The sequence below is a fragment of the Globicephala melas genome, chromosome 6 (genome assembly GCF_963455315.2).
Source record: "Globicephala melas chromosome 6, mGloMel1.2, whole genome shotgun sequence".
Classification (NCBI taxonomy): Eukaryota; Metazoa; Chordata; class Mammalia; order Artiodactyla; family Delphinidae; genus Globicephala; species Globicephala melas.
This window is the reverse complement of record NC_083319.1, coordinates 1,283,909-1,303,312: the sequence shown is the minus strand read 5'-3', so window position 1 is coordinate 1,303,312 and position 19,404 is coordinate 1,283,909.

Genomic DNA, 19,404 nt, shown 5'->3' with positions numbered 1-19,404 from the left:
AGATACTGAGTCCAGGAACCTGCGAGCTAGCGCAGTTCTGGTTCCTTCTAGGTCTCTGAGGTCCCTGAAGGCGGTTGCATGGGCGGGAAGACAGAGCTGCATCTGGGTGGACGCAGTGACCGCCACCTGGGGGCCATTTCAAGGGGAGCAGCCCCGCCCCCGGGAGGGAGGGCCCTTGAGGCCCCAGGAGTTTGCTGGGGTTTAGCCCTGCGTGGTGGGGCCAAGCCAGAGCAGCCGGAGGACGGCTGCAGAACTGTGGGAGCTCAGAGGGAGAGGGGACACGGGCTCCGGCCACCGCAGGACCAGCCTGGGTGTGGGAGAGGGCGGGACCACAGGAGGGTCAGAACCCCCCTTCCCTGGTGAGGAAGCCACAGTTTTCCAGGCTGCTGCGGAGAGGAGTGGGGGTGATGCTGAAACGTGGCCTTGCCTGGGTCTTCCGCACACGTGCCACACACACACCACACACAGAGACACCACGTGCACACGCATAGGCGCACACCACACACGTGCCCACACAGCCTTTGCTCCCGGTAACTTTGGCGCACCTGCTGTGAGGGACCGAGGTCCGCAGCAGCCATACACTGGGGACAGCCGAGTGTCCACGACGGATGAACACAAGATCCCAGCCATCCGTCAACAGAGGACGTGACCGCCGCTGACCAGGGCGATCGAGGCTCCTCACGCCTCCGCCAGTGCCGGCCGCGGAGCTGTTTCCAGGACGCAGCCTGGAGAGAGCCCTGTGCGGCTGGGCCACCTGAGCTGCACACGCGCCCGCCAAGCCCCTAAGGCCCCTGAACGAACTGTTCGGATTCGTTGGGTGCGGAGAGCTACTCGTTTTGCGGCCCAGGACAAGCCTCGTGAGGACGTTCCCTGTTCCCTCACTCATGGCGCCTGCCGACCTGTAGGGTCCTCCTCTTCTGCTGTCTCTCGTCGCCCTCCGCGTGCGGGGGCCGGTTCCCGGTTTCGGCAGGAGAGCTCCGGGGGCTGTGAGCCTGCACCGCAGCGTGGATCTCTTTTAGCCACGGAGAGGAAGAGGATTCTGATACGCACTGCACAATGGATGAACCCTGAGGACACCGAGTGAAAGAAGCCGGACACAAAAGCCCACAAGTTGTGTGGTTCCGTGTGTGTGCAAGGTCCAGAACAGGAACCCCACGGAGACGGAAGGCGGAGCAGTGGTTCCGGGGGGGCGTGGTTAGGAACCCCTACGAAGCTCTAGGGTGGGGACTGGTGTCCAGCAAGACCAGGGGCTCTTCCAGCCCCACGCTCGACCTCCAGGGAGTCCATCACCTACGGGCAACGATTTCATCAACCACGCCTGCGCGATGCAGCCTTCACCAAACCCCCCAGCTGTGCGGTCGGAGAGGCTCCAGCTTGGTGAGCACGTGTAGCCCGGGGGAAGGCGGGCCACAGAGGGTGTGAAGGATGTGCTCCCCAGCCCTGCTCAGTGCATCGTGTGTCCTTAATAATAAACCGGAAATAGCAAGTAAACTGTTTTCCTGAGCTCTGTGAGCTGCTCTAGTAAATAGCCTGAGGAGGGATCACGGGAGCCCGATTCATAGTCGGTGGAGAAGTAGTGGCGTCTGGTGTGAGGACAGTCCTGTGGGGTCGAGACCCTAACCTGTGGGGTCTGCACTGACTCCAGGTAGCTAGCGTCAAAATTGAGTTGTAGGCCCCCAGTGGGTGCCGGAGAACCAGAGAGCTGGCTGGCGTGGGAACCCTCACATTTGCTGTCGGCGTGTTGCCGGTAAAAACGGCTCAGAGCTGTATGCTCAAATGGGGCTGCTGCGTCACAGGAAATCCCGTGTCTGGTGTTTCTGTGGTTTTTAAAATTTTTATTTTATTTTAACTGCGTTGGGTCTTCGTTGCTGTGCGTGGGTTTTCTCTAGTGGCGGCGAGCGGGGGCTACTCTTTGTTGCGGTGCGCAGGCTTCCCGTCACGGTGGCTTCTCTTGTTGCGTAGCAAGGGCTCTAGGCACGCGGGCTTCAGTAGTTGTGGCTCGCTGGCTTAGTTGCTGCGCGGCGTGTGGGATCCTCCCAGCCAGGACTCGAACCCATGTCCCCTGTGTTGGTAGGCGGATTCTCAACCACTGCGCCACCAGGGAAGTCCCCGCGTCTACTCTGCCGACACACATATATATACACACACACACATAATATATATACATGTATACATACATGCACACACATATGCATATATGCACACAATTATATACATATACACACACATATATACACATGTACGTATATATACATATATTTATTACACATTAGTACAAAGAAAATGATGAATTGAAAAATAATCCAAGGAAGTGTCAGGAAGGTAAAAACAGGTGGGGAAAATATAAAGCACAAAATAAGATGGTAATCTAACCCCCAATGTATTAGTTATTACATTAAATAAAGTTAACTAAATGCACCTCTTAAAATAACAAGCTGATCAGACAGGACTTTTAAAAAATCCATCATACGCTGTTTTATGAGAGAAATATTTAAGACAAAAGGGTAAAGAAATGTTAGGAGGTAAGGAAAGGAAAAGATTCCCTGGGGGCTTCCCTGGTGGCGCAGTGGTTGAGAGTCCGCGTGCCGATGCAGGGGACACGGGTTCGTGCCCCGGTCCGGGAAGATCCCACATGCCGTGGAGTGGCTGGGCCCGTGAGCCATGGCCGCTGAGCCTGCGCGTCCGGATCCTGTGCTCCGCAACGGGAGAGGCCACAACAGTGGAGGCCCGCGTACCACAAAAAAAAAAAAAGATTCCCTGGGTAATACTAATCCAATGAACGTTATAGTAGTATCAGACTAAACAGACTTGAAGACGTAAGAATTACTAGTGATTCAGAGATTATTTGATAACGATAGTAGAATCAATCCATCAAGAACATAAAAGAATTTTAAATTTGTACGTGACTAATAACGTGGCTTTGTAACAACCAAACCAAAAATAACAGACCCACAAGAGACACAAACCCACAATCCCTGTGGGATTACTTTATACACCTCCCTCAGTAGACAGCAGTCCAAGCAGGGGTGCTGATCGACAAGGACCGCGAGATTTGAATAACGTGGGTATGGGGAGGGCACTGCATTCCACAGCCTTAGGACGGACGTTTCTCACCAAGCACACAAGGAAATCCTTTCCAACAGCTCTATTGAGGCAAAACTGCCATACAGCAAACTGAACACTTTTAACGTGGACACTTTGTTAAGGTTTTAGATATGTGTATGTCCATGAAACCATCACGATGAAGGTAAATAAACGTGTTCGTCACCCAGAAAGTTTCTTTGGACCCCTCTCCCCACAACGGCTGCTGTCACTATAGATGATGTCTGCATTTTCCAGAGTTTCATGTAAGTGGAAACATACAGAACCTACACTTTTACTGGCTTCTTCCACTCAGAAAAAATGACCTTGCAATGCGTCTGTATTGTTGCTGGAATTGGTGTTCATCCCTTTTTGCTGCTGAGTAGTATCCAAGCAAAGATGTACCACAGGCTGTTTGTCCGTCTGCCCGCTGACGGCCATTTCGAGGGTTTCCAGTTTTTGACTGTTACACATAAAGGTAGCCCACAAGGGTATTTACAAAAATTGATGAACTACTAGACCACAAAGCAAAAAGATTAAAGAGAAAGAGAAAGATTAAAATGGAGGAGTATGTTATCTGATGACAAACAAGCGTGTTATACATCAAATCTTCTAAAAAAATCTTTGCAGGCCTGGCCATTAAGAAATGTTCTTCTAGCAATCCTGTAAATTAACCATACTTCAATTTAAAAAAAGAAAGGAAAGGGAAAAAAAAAAGAAATGCTCTTCTAAACAGCTGATGAGCCGGAGAGGAAATCACATGGATATCAGAAAATACTTTGAACTAAACAAATTAAAAACACTTTACATCAAAGCTCGTGAAACATACCTGCAGCTGGAGAGCGGGGCCCTTGGCCTCGTCTGCGTGTGTTCACGGGCGGAGACCAAAGAAGGGTTAACCCTCTCGCTCAGGAAATGTAGAAAGAGCAGCAGCGGGAACCCCCAAGGTGGCTCAGGAAGAAACAATGCAGAGCGGCCACGACTGAAACGGAAAAAGCGACAGAGCAGATGTGCATAGTCACAGGTGGTTTCCGAAAAGGCTAATCAAGTAGACAGATCTTGGGCAAGTCCGCTTAAGGGAAAGAAATGAGGAAATAAGGGGAGAAGCAAAGAAAGGAGGAAGCAGAGAGACAGACAGACGGAAAGTACAAATAACCAGTGTTGCAAATAGAAGACACAGCGTCACAACACAGCCTGAGGCGACTTAAGCGGTCACAAGAAGATGTCGTGGACACCTTTACACGCCCGGGTGGGATATTTCCATGGAACGGGAAAAGTCCAAAACAAAACAACACCTACTAAACTGTCACAAGAAAAAACAGCGAGTCAGGAGGGCAGAGCAGTCGGCTGCGGCGGCGCTGAGGACGGCAGACAGGACCCACCCGCGTCAGGACTGGGGCGCGTGACGCCCGCTGCGGGTTGAGCCCCGCGGGTCCCGCAGGAGGAGGGGGTGCAGGAGCCCGCGAGGGGACCCCTACACGAACATCAGGCCAGCGGCAGAGAGCTGCTCGCGGCGTGAAGTTCTCATAAACGAAGGGTAACGGAGGGCAGATTTGGGCCGAAAGGCACTGAATTGATGAATGGCCCCCCTGCACGGCGGCCTTCTAACTCCCCTCCAGGCCCACGCGATCTTCCCGGCAACAGGGGGAGAGGATGATTTCCCCCTAAAGAGACCGGGATCCCCCGTGCAGGTGAGGAGATGCCCGCCTTCTCCTAACCCGAGGCACCGCACCGCCCCCGCAGCTGTCGCCCAGAGGAAGCACCTACTTCCCACACTCGGCCGCAGCCCCACGGAAGGTTCTGCTTCCAAAAAACCACGATTATAAAGTTAACCTCCAACGACATGTATATAAAACTGTAATGGGAAGAAGGAAAAACCACGAAGGAATCACACACGCGCACGAGCAGAGAGACGCAGGCCAGGACGCTGGGCCTCACTCGGGGCCCGGCCTGGGGTGCGGCCGACACGCGGGCCCTCCTTTCTCCGCTGCCCGCTCCGCCTTCCCCGCCCGCAGCCCACCTGGCTTCACGCCTGATGGACGACCCCCCCCCTCAATCCCCCAGGCGGCTGAGTCTTTGGTGGCCATGGTCCCACCAGCCTGTCCTGCAGACCTGGAAGTACCAGGCGGCCCCCAGGGAGCTCCGTGCTCCCACGCGGCTCTCCTGGCCCTCATTCTGTACAGAAACCCACTTTCCCCTCCTGCCTGGGGTCAGTAGCCAATAGGAGAATCCTTTCCTTTGCTGGGGGCAGTCACCTTCTCTAATTTTGTTATTGTGTCCCCTGGAAGGAGCAGCAGGTGTCCTGCCCGGACAGGAGGTAGGTCACAGAACGTGTCAGTGACCAATTCCCCCTGCACCTCTGGTTCCTGCCCCCCCGGCACCATACGCATGTTGCCAGGTTGGAAACATTCCCTGCGTCCTTTGAGATAGAAGCCATCCTCCGGGCACTGCCCCCCTGGCACCATACGCATGTTGCCAGGTTGAAAACATTCCCTGCGTCCTTTGAGATAGAAGCCATCCTCCGGGCACTGCCCCCGCTGTCACTGTGGTCAGTCCTCAGAAGCCAGCCCACAGTTCCAGGGACAGGGACCGCACGAGGATGGGGGTGTCCACAGCAGGAACCCACCCTGCGTGCTTCCCTCCCGTGCAGAATGCTGGGACCCAGGTAAGGCATCCCGTGGGTGTGGACAGTGGCTATGGACCCGCCCGATGTGGCCTGACCATCAAACCCAAGCGGCATCAGGAAAGGGCAAGGAGGCAGGTGCCCGACCCCCCTCGTCCCGTACACGGACACCATGACCAGGCGTCGGGGAAGGGAGGGCCTGGGCGTGGGGACGGGATTGTGCGAACCCCCGGCGCCCACCTCCCCGCTCAGGTCCCATGGTGGGTGGCTGAGCTGGACGGGGGGAGGGCAGACCAGGCAGAGCTCGTCCTGGAATGTTGGCCCCTGAGGGGCTCAGGATGGGACCCGGGGAGCTGCTGGCTGGAGCCGTGTGGCCCCCGCTGTGGGCCCCAAGCCGTGGCCTCAGGCCCTGTGGGCAGCTGGCTCGTCTCTTCATCCTGGCCCCAGAGCCCCCATCACCATCTGGGCCTGCTAGGCCCAGGACCAGCCCCCTGGGCGCTTCCAGAGCTGACGCTGCCTGTTTCCTGGAAGAGGAATGTAGAGAGAAGGAGGGCCAGGGTGACGGGGTCCTGAGTGGTCAGCCCTGGGGAACGGGATCTGTGGGTGCAAAGCTGAGCTGGAGCCCCTGCCACCCTGCCCTCTGCCCTCCCTTCTGGGTCCTGAGGCCTAGCGCCCACCCTGCCCTCTGCCCTCCCTTCTGGGTCCTGAGGCCTAGCGCCCACTCTGGCCCCTGGGGAAGCACCTTTCCCGGTAGCCCCCGCTCAGAGGGTAACCTGGGCCTGGTTGCCTGGTTCCCGAAGCGTCACCCAATGGACCTCCCGACGCAGACAGTGAGGACACAGGGCCCCTGAGGAGGATGGTGTCACGTGGCTGGGGGACCACCCAGTCCAGGTGTGACAGGGTAACCTGGGGAGTCCCTCTGTTCACCCTGGGGCCTGGGGAGGACCAGAAGATGCGTCCTCCCAGTTCCCAAGGAGCCCAGACACCTCTGCTGGGAAGAGAGAAGGGGAAGCGCTGTGTGGACGGGGCTCTGTGCACCTCCAGGCGGGTCCACGGGGCAGGTTCCCAGGGACCGGGGCTGGTGAGGCCTCCAGGGTCAATCTCGGCCTGGGAAGGGGCCCCCACCAAGCTGCCCACCTCTGCAGGCCCTCTGACCTGGCCAAGGAGCCGGACCCGAGGGGCTTGGATCCCAGCACAGAGGGGAAGTGCGGGGGCTGACAGGCCAGGCTCCCTCCGCCCCGCCCCCTGTCAGCTGACGGGTTCCCAGGAGCCGGAGGGAGAACAGGCCCACCACCAGCCCAGCAGGCAGGGCCCTCCTGACCCCTGCCCTGGAGCACCCCAGAGCCATCACAGCCCTCTTTCCTCGCTGGTGACCTTGCTGGAGAAGGCTTACGAGGCCAGGGTGCCCGGCGGCCAGAGCTCCGGCTGCACTGTCCCAGGCCTGGATGTCAGGGTGTCCGGTGTCACCCACCACCCGTGGCTGCCAGCAAGACAAGGGGCACCCAGGGCTCCTCCCGGGCAGCCATCCTGGGGACCACCTCTGGTGTCCTCCGGGCAGACTAGAAACGGGAGTGGGCTCAAGCGGAGGGGCTCCGGCCACCGTGGAACCAGACCGGGGACCAAGAGGCCTGGGCGCCCGCAGGACTGCGGGGAGGGTCTGACCGCCCACCTCCCTCCCCCGGCGAGGACGCTCCGGTTCCCCAGGCTGTTGCGGGGGCGGGAGCGGGCGCTGAAACATCGTCTCTACCGTGTTCACGCACACAGATGCACGTGCACACGTACGTGCACACTGGCCTCCAACCCGAGACACACTGTCTCTTGTTTCTCTTTGGAAGGACCTCCCCCGGGGGGCGGGATGCTCTGAGGCTCAGGGAGGAATGCCTGGCGGGAGCTATTTTGTTTTGAAGGAAGTTATTGGATTTCTTAGGTCTGTGTGGATTAGCTGGCAGTCAGGTTTTTTCCACTCCGTCAGTTACTGGGCCTCTGAGACCCTAGACAGCACACGTCCCCCAGAGCAACTGCACCTCAGCGGGCGGGGTCCCCTGGCTCTGTCCCGGGGGGAGGGCCGGGCTGAGTGGCACAGCGGCCCTGGGTCTGGGCTGGGGAGGGCAGCAGAAGGCCGGGGCTGTCCCAGAAGCAGACCCCGCTCTGGCTTGTCCAACTGGCCTGATCTCGACGTCCCCACACCGATCTTCCCCCATGTCTCTGGGGCCTGTGTCAGGTCTCACCTCCCACAAGGCCCCTGGGGCTCGGGGACGCTGGTGCCCGTTGTGCCGCCGGGTCCCATGGCGCCATGGGGTGGGACCCTTGGGAGGCCACCGCAGCATCCGTGCCTACCCTGCCCTGGCCTGGCTCTTCTCGGGCCGAGTGGGCAGGGTGGCTCCGGGGCAGGGAGCTGCCCCCGCCCAGAGCCGGCCATCTGGAGACGGTTGTGGCTGAGCCCTGGGGGGCCGGGACAGGGCGTGGGCGCAGCACGTGTGTGGGGAGCGTGCGGCCCTTCTTCTCACCCTGCAGTGCTCGTTTTGCAGGTCAAGATGCTCAGAGCCCCAACCCCCTAACCTGTTTATTTCTGGGGAGGGGGAGGGGCACCCCACGCCCACCCCTCCCCTGCCTGGCTGGGGGAGGAGCCACGTCATCCTTCAACAGGTGCGGGACAGGTGACCCCCACCTGGTGGTGGAGGGGAAGAGGAGTAGGGGCGGGAGGCATGGAGGGAGGGGGCCGGCCGCGCTCCGGGGAAGGGGCCGGGGCAGAGACGGAGGGGCATGAACCCCAGGGCTGCAGACGCGGGTAGCCCTGAGTGAAGAACAAGTGGCCGTGGGCACCTAGGTGTGTGTGTGCAGGTGTGTGTGTGTGTGCATGCTTGTGGGGATGTGCATGTGGGTGTGTCCCCGGGAAGGGGACTCACGGGCCACACCTAGGTAGGGGACGGGGACTGACACGGACTCGGTTCTGAGCCCAGGAGGAAAGGAGGAAGGACCAGCCCCCGAGCCCCCGTCTGGATAGAGATGAGGGTCCCGCTCCGCCCGGGCTCAGAGAGGTGCTGTGGTCGCCCACACAGGGCGCTGTGATCTGGAAGCCGCGTCTGCGTGCAGCTCGTAGTGCTAGGGGACATGGTGGCCTTCCCCGGCACTTCCCGTGAGGGCTGCCAGCCGGGCCAAGGATGAGCCACAGGGGCTGTAGGCAGAGGCCCCAACGCCGCCCCAGGGAGCCCAGGCCAGCAGCCCCTCCCCAGCAGCGGGGCCCCGGCTGGGCCTGCGCTGCCGAGCTTGGCAGGAGCCGTGGGCTGGGGAGGCCGCCCTGGGTCCGCTGACAGCGACCTCGGCCACGCCGGCTCCTCCGAGCAGTGCTCACCCTGAGGCTGTAGAGACAGTCTGTGCCCCCGCCCCAGCCCTGCCGGGAGCCCGGTGCAGCCCCTCCCTAGGCCCCCGCCAGCCCCGTCCTTCTCCGAGTCTGGCTCTGGACGCTTGTTACAGGCCTGGATCTGGGTCTTCAGAGCCCTGGGCGAGGTCAGACCCACCGCAGGGCACGGGGAGCTCAGGCCCGGGCCTGCGGGGAGGTGCTGGGGCCGCCGTGCAGACCCCAACTTCATCGTCTGCCGGACAGCAGGGCAGCCAGCCCCGCCCCCACCACGCCACGCAGGGCAGCCAGCCCCGCCCTCCCCACGCCACGCAGGGCAGCCAGCCCCGCCCTCCCCACGCCACGCAGGGCAGCCAGCCCCGCCCCCCCACGCCACGCAGGGCAGCCAGCCGCGCCCCCCACACGCCACGCAGGGCAGCCAGCCCCGCCCTCCACCACGCCACGCAGGGCAGCCAGCCCCGCCCCCACCACGCCACGCAGGGCAGCCAGCCGCGCCCCCCCACGCCACGCAGGGCAGCCAGCCACGCCCTCCACCACGCCGCGTTGGACCGGCGTCAGTAGGACGGCCGCCTGCAGCCCCGTTGCTTGGCTTCCTGCCCGGTGCCCACGCCACCTCTTCCCTAATCCTTCCAGCCGGCGACCCTGGTCCACGGCCCCGCCAAGCGCCTGAGGCCCAGAGGACCTCGGGGCTGAGGGGCCAGCTGTGGCCGAGCTGGACGGAGCCCTGAGCCCAGGTCTCGGCCATGGGAACCCAGCCTGGGCAGTGAGGCCCCTGCTTCGCCCACCTCTCGGCCCCTCCCCTCCCGACCTGTCCCGATGCCGTCTTCTAGTCCAGCGTCCATTAGGGCCGAGCAGGCCTCTCAGCCTCCATCCCCCATGGCCAGGCAAAGTCCCACGCACAACTGTCCCCGTGGCTCTGGGACAGCGGGGGGCGGTGCCCAGCGTTCTCACACGGAGAAGGACGCGCCTCTCTCCAGGAGTGGGCAGAGCCTGGGTCCCGCTGACCCACAAGCCCCGTTCTGGGCCGTAACCTCCGTGGCCTCCCTTGACCTCTGATCCCGGTGGCTGGTCTCCTCCCCCAGGCCTCACCCCACGGCCCTCCTGGTTCCCCTCCGGCCTCGCCTCTCTGCAGCCTCTAATGAATCTGGTTCCTCTGTGTCAGGGCCTCTAGGCACAGGCCTCCAGCCGCCCCTCCCTCCCCCTATTCTGTCACCACCTGTGACTGCAGCCCTGTCCTGACTCCAGGCCTGGGTTTCCAACCACCCCTGGGACTCCACTGGCTCCTTCCCTACCTGCCACTGGCTCCCTTCTGCTCCTGCCACAGGTCAAGGGAGCCCCAGCACCCGACATCCCCACTCCACCTCCCCTCGAGATCTTCTGACTGTCCCTCTCTAACCCAGGGTCCCCCCAGGTATCTCATCTGTGAGCCTCTGAAACAGGCCCTTGCTGACCCCTGCTCCGCAGTGGCCTGCCTCCGCCTCTGCCCAGTGTGGGGACCCAGCTGGCCGCTGGACGGGGAGGGTCTGCCCGGATCTCCGGCACGGACTAGCGGGGGTCAGGGTGTGCCCTGGAGGGCCTGGAACCTGGGGGCCGCAGAGCCGTGGCCCAGAGGACGCTGACCTCACGTGGAAGGAGAGGAGGGTCGTCCTGGCCTCTGGGCCTGTGCGGTGGCTTGACTGTGGGTGACTGGGGAGGTCGGCCACAGAAGACGGTGGCCAGGGAGCAACTTCCAGGCTCCAGCACCAGGGGCTACCAGGCCAGCCCCTTCCTTTCCCCCCACAGAGAGCGTCCTGGTCCCTTGTGCGCCAGGGCCTCCGCCAGCGCTGCCACTTCCCAGTGAGGCTGCCCCGCCTCTGCTCCTCTTCTGCACACGGAGCCTCTGGCCAGGACATCGGCACCTGTCGGGAGGGGACACCTTGGCTTCAGGCTTCAGGTCTCAACACTCTGAGAAGCTCCTCGAGACCCAGAGGCCGGGACGCGGCTGGGGGCGGGTGTGGGCCTGGCGCGGGGCCTGTGGTCATCGTCCTTGGGGAGGGGCACGAGCTGCCTCCCCTTCTTGTCTGTGGGGCTCAGCGTGAGCCAGTGACACGGCCACGCGGAACGCAGACTGCGATTCCCGGCTTCCCAGGTAGCCGATCTTGGCCTCGCGGCTAAGTCTAGACAGCAGACGTGTGGTGACCTTCGCATCCTCCCGGAAGCCTTCTGAGAGAGGGGCACCCTCGCCCCTGTCCTTGGTGATGGTGGAGCCAGCAACTGGGGCAGAGGCCATGCACGGTGGTGACACTGGCAGGAGGGCCAGCGAGCCTCGAGGCCCCACGTGGGCCCCAGCCACCACCTCTGGGCTTTTACGTCAAAGAGAAACAAACTCCCGTCTCATCTAAGCCACAGTCACACCCGGCTTTTTTTGCCAAATCCCAGCAGAGGGGTGGTCTACGAGATCCCTGCCCAGGCCTCCAAACTGTCAAGGTCAGCAAAAGCCAGGAGCATTTGGGAAACTGTCACAGCCCAGAGAGCCTGAGAAGCCTTGACGACCGACTGTCGTGCTCTTCCCAGATGGGGTCCTGGGACAGGAAAGGATATTTGGGGGAAACTGAGGAAATGGGATAAAGCATGGACTTCAGTTAATCACGTGTCAACACTGGTTCATTAACCGTGACAAATGTTCCACGCTAATGTGACAGGCTAACAACAGGGCAGCCGGGTGGGGGGTGTATGGGAACCTTCACAACTCTTCTGTAAATCTAAAACTAGTCTAAAATTTCCAGTTTATGTAAAGAAATCTTATCGTTCAAACACTTTGCACACATGCAGGACACGGCAAGTCAGTGACCCCCAGGAAAACGGACCGCGTTGTGGTGCCGCGGTGGGAAGATCTGTCGACGGGTCCGGCTTCTGCTCAGACTTTTTCTTCCTGAATCCACTTTGCTGGGCTTGCTGGGAAATTCCCCATCTCTTCGTGGCGGTTTCCTCTCGTTATCCTTCGGATATCTGTAGACTTCTTTTTCATTCCTGCCGTGTTGATTTGTGCCTTGTCTCTGTGTCTCGATTAATCATCCCGGGTTTCTACCTCTGTTTTTAGTCTTTCCCGAACCTCGACATTTCCTGATATTCTATTATTTTACTAATTCTTGGTCTGCTGATAGGACGGCCCTTCAGAGCATCCAGGCTGCCCCCTCCCCGAGGCCCACGCCTCCGGGTAGCAGCCTCCTCTCTGCCCCGCCCCCACTTGAGCCCCCGAGCCCCAGGGGCTGAAATCAGCCACCCCTCGGGGTTGTCTACAAGCCCCTGTGTGCTCTCCGGAGAACCGGGACCGATAGGATATGTGTATAGATGCCTGTGAGGGAAATCTATTCTAGGAACGGGCTCACACGGTTATGAGGCTGTGAAGCCCCACGGTCCGCCGTCTGCAGGCTGGGGCCCCAGGAGACCGGGGGGTGCGATTCAGTCCAAGTCCGAAGACCTGAGGAGGTGTAGACCCTGGTCTGGGTCCAAAAGCGCAGGAGCCAGGAGCGCCGACGTCCGCAGGCAGGGCAAGAGGGTCACGGCTCAGCTCCAGCGGAGTGACTTTGCCCCCCACCTCTTTCTTCTATTTGGGCCTCCCGGGGGCTGGATGGGGCCCCCAACCCCGCTTTCCTCTGGCCCCCAAATCACAGGCTAATCTCTCCCAGAGACACGCTCCCAGACACACCAGGAATGAGGTTCTACCAGCTCTCCGGGTCCCCTTAGCTCAGGCGACTGGCCTGCCTGGGGCACGGCCGAGCCCCTCAGCCACTAGCCGGGGGGCTACAGCTCCGCACACAGCCAGGCTTCCCAGGGACCCATCTCCCGAGAGGATCCCAGGTGCCCGGAGAGCAGGCCTGGGAGTGGGTGTGTAAGCAAAGACCCAGGATCCGTGAGAAGCTCTGCTTCTGCCAATGCAGGCTGAGCTCCGGGTGGGGGCCGGGGGACCCTCTGGACTGCTCAGCCCCGAGAGAGGAGAATACCCTCCCAAGGCCTTAGGGGGTCCAGAAGCCCCCCAGGCCCAGAGGGAGGTGCCCAGACCCTCCAGCCTGCACCCTCCCCACCTGCCTGCCACCTCTGTGGGCAGGTCCCATGCTGAGAGCCAGTTCTGCACATCACGGGCCGGGGCTCTGTGGGAGAGTGTGCTCCGCCCCCGCCCAGGGTCCAGGCACCAAGCCCTGAACCCAGAAACTCCTGTATCCCCCCAGGCCCCCAAGAATTGCCCTGCCAAGGGTCAGTGGCCAGGCCGAGTTCTCTCTGGGGCACCTCCTGGCCGGGTCCACCTCACCCAGGGGCACCCGTTCAGGACTCGGGGAGTGGAAGGGTGGGGGCCACTGTGGCCAGGCGGCAGCCACCATGGGGCAGTGGACCTTGCCGTGTCCGGGAAAGAGGAGGTTTGCCTGCTCCCCCGGGTCTGGGGCTGCCGAACATGGCGGTGGCCTCAGGCGGCCCTGGCCCAGACCGGACCTGGGCGCAGAGCGGGGTCAGTGGCTGGCCAGCCTGGCACTGACACTCTCTTGGTCACTGACACTCCTTGGACGCTCTCACTCTCGCACCTCTCCCCCTGGCCCAGTTGCACCCAGGAGACAAAGGGGCAAAACCTCACCCTTACTGGATTTGGAGGAAGGTGAGCTTGCCCTGGGGTGGCGGCTAGCAGGTGAACCCGTTAACAGGGGCTCCCAGGCCAGCCCCTCCGCCACGCCTCCACCACCTGCCAGGCCAGCGGCCACCCAGGCCTCCTGCCTCCTCGCTCAGAATGGAGCCCCTGGGACCCTTGCGGGTGGCCTCATCCTGCTGGGAGCGTGGCAGACCCAGGCCCAGGGCCCCGAACATATCCCGGGGCTTCAGTCACCCCGGGGCCCGAACTGGCCTTGCCACAAGGTCTATCCCTGGCACAGCCTGGAGAAGGTGGGCCGAGCGGGCATCTGGGGCGGAAGGCCCGGGACTCGCCTGGACAGGAGGAAAGAGGGCGAGTGCAGCTGGGCCCAGACCGACTCCAGCCCTGCCTTAGGCCACAGCCCTCGGAGCACCGGTGAGGCGGGAACATCTCGGTGCCTCTGCACAGACGGAGAAACTGAGGCTCGGGAAGGTCAGGGTCATCCTGTCCCTGCCACACCCAAGGGAGCCTCTGGTCTCTGCTCGTGCCTCGGGGCAGGTCCAGCGCGGGGACCTCTGCCCGGTGAGAGGGCCCCTGGCTCCTGGATGCCCGGGCGGTGTGGGACGGGCCTCCCGGGGCCTGTTCAGCCCCAGCTCGGCGCAGTTTCCGGGGACAGCGTTCCCTCGTGGCCCAGCAGGCAGCACCTTCGGGGAGGACCAGTCCTGATTCAGGACGGCCTCGGCGATCTTCAAGCTCAAGGACGACCATCGCTTTGCCATCACCTCTCTCTCCTCAGGATGAGGCTGGACACCCAGAGCCCCTGCCTGGAGGCGGGCAGGCTAACAGCCCGAGGGAGGGCGGCCAGCACGGGCTGCAATGGGGAGAGGAGCCAGGTAGGTGCAGCCAGAGCTCGGCTGGAAGGAGGAAGGTACCCAGGTCCAGGCTGGTGGCAGAGAGACGGGCCCAGGGGACCTGGTGACCTCATCTAGGACACCCGACTTCTGCATCCGCCAGCCTTCCCGCCAGGCTCCCCTGAGGGATGGGCCGCCAGGGGAGACGTGTGGCAACAGGACTGTTCCGGAAGGACCCAAGCCTCCCCGACCCGGTTCACCCACCTGCCCCGCCCCCCGTCCCCAAAGCCCCTCCAACCAGGGGCCTCCTCCCTCCTCCCTCCGCCCAAGCACTCCCCACCGGGCCCCAGCCCGCGCACACGGGGTCCACAGCCCTGTCCCCAGGGGCAGCCAGACCAGGACCCCTCGGAGGCCTGGAAGGGGGCTCTCCCACCCAGGAAGGGCCCAGAGCTGCTCCTTAGGTCACAGGGCGACCAGGGGGGCCTGGGGGACACCCAGAGGGAGGCCGTGCTCAGCAGCCCCCCACCAGCAGGAGGAGACGCGCGGGGTGGAGATAGCTGTCAGCACTTCTCCCTGGCGCTCCACGCGGAGGTCGAGGGCCACGAGGACAGAGGGGCGCGTTCTGGAGGGAGGCTCCTCCCAGGACTCACCCCTTTCTCGGTCACGGGGCCGAGCAAGGAGCTGAATTCTGAGCTGAGGGAGAAACCTGTCGCGTTCGTCCAGACGCTGGGCATCTCCCGGGACCACACTGCCTGTGGCCCCAAAGCAGCGCTGGGAGGTCTGCGGCAGCTGGGGCGGGGCACCGGGGGCCGACACTGGGGAAGGGGCCCGGGAGCCTGAGGGCCTGAGGTGCAGGGGCCGGGCGGCCGTGTCCACTGAGGAGGGGCTGTGTGCCCAGCTGGGGTGGGCACCAGACCTCAGACACGCCTGTCCTGGCCCAGGTCCACCTGGTAAGCAGGTCATCAGGACCCAGGTAGCAAGGCTGGGGGCTGGGGCTCGAGAAGAGGGTCCCAGGCAGGACCCGTCGAGCAGCAGAAGGTCCCAAGGGCAGCGGCCAAGCAAAGGCACAGCGAGGGCGGCCCTGGACGAGGGGCACGGAGGAGGGGACTGAGGGGGGACAGCCTGTCAGATGGGGAGGCCAGGGCAGGGGAGGGTACCCTGAGGGCAGAGAGGACGCACAGGGGCCCGTCTGTGTGACCAAGGGAAGGCGGGGACAGGCCCGTGGGACGTGTGCTGGGGGCTGGGGAGGGGGCAGTCCTGAGATGAAAGGTTAACGCTGCAAGGACACAAGTAGGTTCAGGGCCTCGGAAGAGACCCAGCGGGTGAGGGAGTCCCCGACCCGGCCTTCCTTAACTGCGTCGGGAGCATAGAGCGGAGGCAGCAGGCCGCCACCAGGACCCCGGCCCCAGGCACCTCTTTTGCCTCTGCCCAGACCTCCAGGTGCCCCGCTCCGACCACCTTCCCCCCTCCACACGGTCCTCCCACCTCGGGCCACACCCTCCCCACCTAGGCCCCCCTGCCCTGGGCCACCCTGTCCCCTCGCTTCAGGAGTGTTTCCCAGCGTCCCTGGTGTTTCCTGTCTCTGGGCCTTTACACGTGACAACCTCACACACGCAGAGCTCACGTATGAGCGTACACCACTTACACACCCACACACGCACACGTGCGCACAGGGAGGATGCCCTCGGGTGCACGGACGCTCACAGGCACGTGCACGCCCTCTGTGCCCGGTGGCCCGTTCTGCAGTGAGCCTGGGGCCCGTGGGCGTTGCCTGAGGAGCCTGGGCTGGGGGCAGGGGTTGTGCAAACAGGCCCTGCCCCTCCAACCAGCGCTCAGGCCTCACAGAGCGAGTGTCCCCCGAGGCCTGAGGGGGCTGTGAGGAAGGCTGGGGCACTGGGGGCCTTCTGGGGCCCAGGCAGCGCCTACCGAGGTGAGGCAGCCAGAGGCCCTGCCCCTTTCCCTCCCTGCGCCCCAGGCCTCCCGCTCTCCAGCGCCCGCCCCATTTCTGCCTGGCCTCCCCGCTCTCAGATGGCCCAGGCCGGGCCCTCGTGAAATGCTGGACCCACCCCCTCTGGAGCCCAGCCTGGCCCTTGGCTGACCCCATCCTCACAGCCAGTCAAGGCCTTGCCTGTGCCTCGTCTCCCGTGGCCACATCTGTTCCCCTCACCCCTCCCGCACCAGGAGTAAACATTTGGTGCCCGGATGGGCCGGCAGGACTGCGCAACGACAGTGGCGTCCTGGGGCTGAGGGGCGGCACCCAGAGCCCCGGGTCGCAGGCCCAGGCCGGGCAGCCTGAGTGTCCTCTCTGACGTTTGTCCCCACTTAACTCCCCGGCAACCGCCCCCAAGGGCTGGGCACGCTCCTGGCCGAGGTGAGCCCTGCCCAGCACCACCCCTGCTAGGTGCCCCCCTGCTGCAGGCCTTGATCAGAGCCGTGGCTCCCACCCACCAGGGGTCACCTTGGGCCCTGAGTGAAAGGCAGGAGCGCCCACTGCAGGAGAATACTTAGGCCCAGGTCCAAGGACCTCAGGCCCAGGCCCCAGGGGTGGCCTTGCTTCCCCTGGCGGGACCAGGAGATCCTGCAGCGCCTTGGGCCAGCCTGGCACGGTCAGGTCACAGGCACGAGAAAACTTCCAGAATCAGGAGACTTCACTGAGGCCCTGGATGAGGAAGACCCCACAAGAAACAGTCCTGGCTTTGGGGTCCTTTCGGGGGGAGGGGGGCCCAGCCTGGCCGCAGTGACTCAGGAGGGCCCATCCGTCGATGCTCCCAGGAGACCTGGTGCCCGCAGGCCCCTCCTACCCAGAGACCGTGCACCCAGCCTTCCACAGGTGAGGAGACATGCTTTAGCTCCAACCACCCCCCGCCGGGCTGGATGCTTCTGGAAGCCACCTGCTCTGGTCACCCAATCCAGAGTGTCACACACATGGGAGGCTGGGGGCTGCGGGCCGTGGTGGGGGGCAGGCCGCTCTCCCCACAGCCCTGCCAGGCCCCTCTCTAAGGCAGAATGCTGCAGCCCCTCTACCTCCAGAGGCAGCCGGCCGGCCCTGGGCTCCTGCTGGCCAGGAGGAGCCTCGGGTTGGCCGTGACCATCCTTGGGCCCCTTGGGGTCTGGCAGCAGTGCTTCATCCCACCCCCCTGGCCCTCCCCCAGCTTTGGCTCCCGGGGCAGCGCAACCTCCTGGGCTGGGAAAGAAGACGCCAGGTGGAGACATGGTCATCGCCAGGTGTCGACAGTGGCCAACCCAAAGCAGAGAGGGGACGAGGAGACAGAGGCCGGGCCAGCACAGGGGGCAGAGTGGGCCCCCTGTGGTCTGGGTAGAAACTCAGAGAGGGCCTCATTCGGGGACACTCCGAGTCTGGGATGCCTCCTTAAACTTCAGAGCAGCTATCCTCTGGGGAGCCCAGGCGGGGGCGTGGAGGGCTTCTTGCACCCGGAGGAGCCCTGAGCTGGCTGTCCCGTCGGTACCCAGCCCTGGTGGTCTCGTGCTGCAGCCCCAGTGCCCCACCAGGCAGCACGGCCACTCTCCGCTTTGGCCATCTCTCCACCGGGCTGCCTCGGGTCTTTCCCAGGGCAGCCCTGGAGGCTGGACCCGTCCAGGAGCTGGGAAAGGGGGCAGGGAAAGGGGACGAGGCCTTCGGTGATTTTCTGGAGTATTCTGTCTAGAAGCTTCTAGGTGACCCTGGGCGCTGCCCCTCTTCTACTTAAAATCTACTGGCTGGGGATCCCCCCATGGGAGGAGCATGCCGGATGGGGTGATCTCCGGGGCTGTGAGCCACCTCTGGAGGGCGGGGGACAGGCCTGAAGGGTGAGGTGGGGTCCAGTGGGGCCTCCCCTGCCCACCAGCTCAGTGCTCCCTCAGAGCCCCTTCCCGCAGGCTGGGGGCACTGACGGCCAAGCAGCAAGTGGGTGGGGTCCATGAGGTCCCTGTGAATCCCCAATCCAAGAGCAGCGGACACTCCATTAGCCACCGGTCAGCGAGAGGCCACCAGGTGTTGGGAGAGCCTCAGCTCTGAAGGGCCAACCATCTCTGGGGGATACTGCCTGGGGACTGGGACCCGTCACTGCCCCCCAAGGAGATCAAGCCTAGGCCTGGGCCCGGGCTTGCCTCTGACCTGCTGGGCCAGAAGCAGGGGGCTGGCAGCAGTGACCTCTCAAGGTCCAGGCCAACTCTCGGCATCCTTGTAGCCCAGCAGCTCGCCTCCCCGGCAGGTGCCCATCCCCCCGCACGCCTGGGCCTCGGGCTCCAGGGATACTGCAGCCTCAGCTCCACTGATCGCTGAGCAGCCAGGTCTGCGGCTCACATGCCCCCAGGCCCACGGAAGGCCTGAGCCCAGCCGCACCCAGAGCTGCCAGCTTCTGCGATGGGCCCAGAGACGGGGAGGAACCCAAGGCGGGGACCCCAGGCCAGCCTCCCGGGGGTCTCTCCTGGTGCCAGGGCTGGGAGTGGGCTCCTGAGAGGCCAGGGTCTGGCTCCCGGGCTCAGGGCAGGCACCCTGCCCTCTCAGACCTGTCCCCCTGAGACCCAGGGAGCAGCCCCTGGTCTGCCAGGACCGGGCAACTTGGCGCTCAGTGGGTGCCAGGAGGAGCCTCACCACCCCCATGTCCATCACGTACCCACCACCTGGAGGGCGGAGATGGCCCAGCCGGCGCTGCTGACCACACGCAGGGCCAAGCTCAGAGCAGAACGGAGGGGTGCAGAGGGCACAGCGGGGGTCCTGGTGCCTGTGGGATCCCCCTCTCGCTCCCGTGCCCAGCCTCCGTCCTGCACAGCCCCAGGGGGAGGGAAGAAAGGGACAGAAATCTTGCAGGAGTTGCTGGCAATGGCCCAACCCTACCTGGACCTGGCAGAAGGTGAATCATCGGCCCTTGGGGGGCCGATGCCAGGTGTCCCC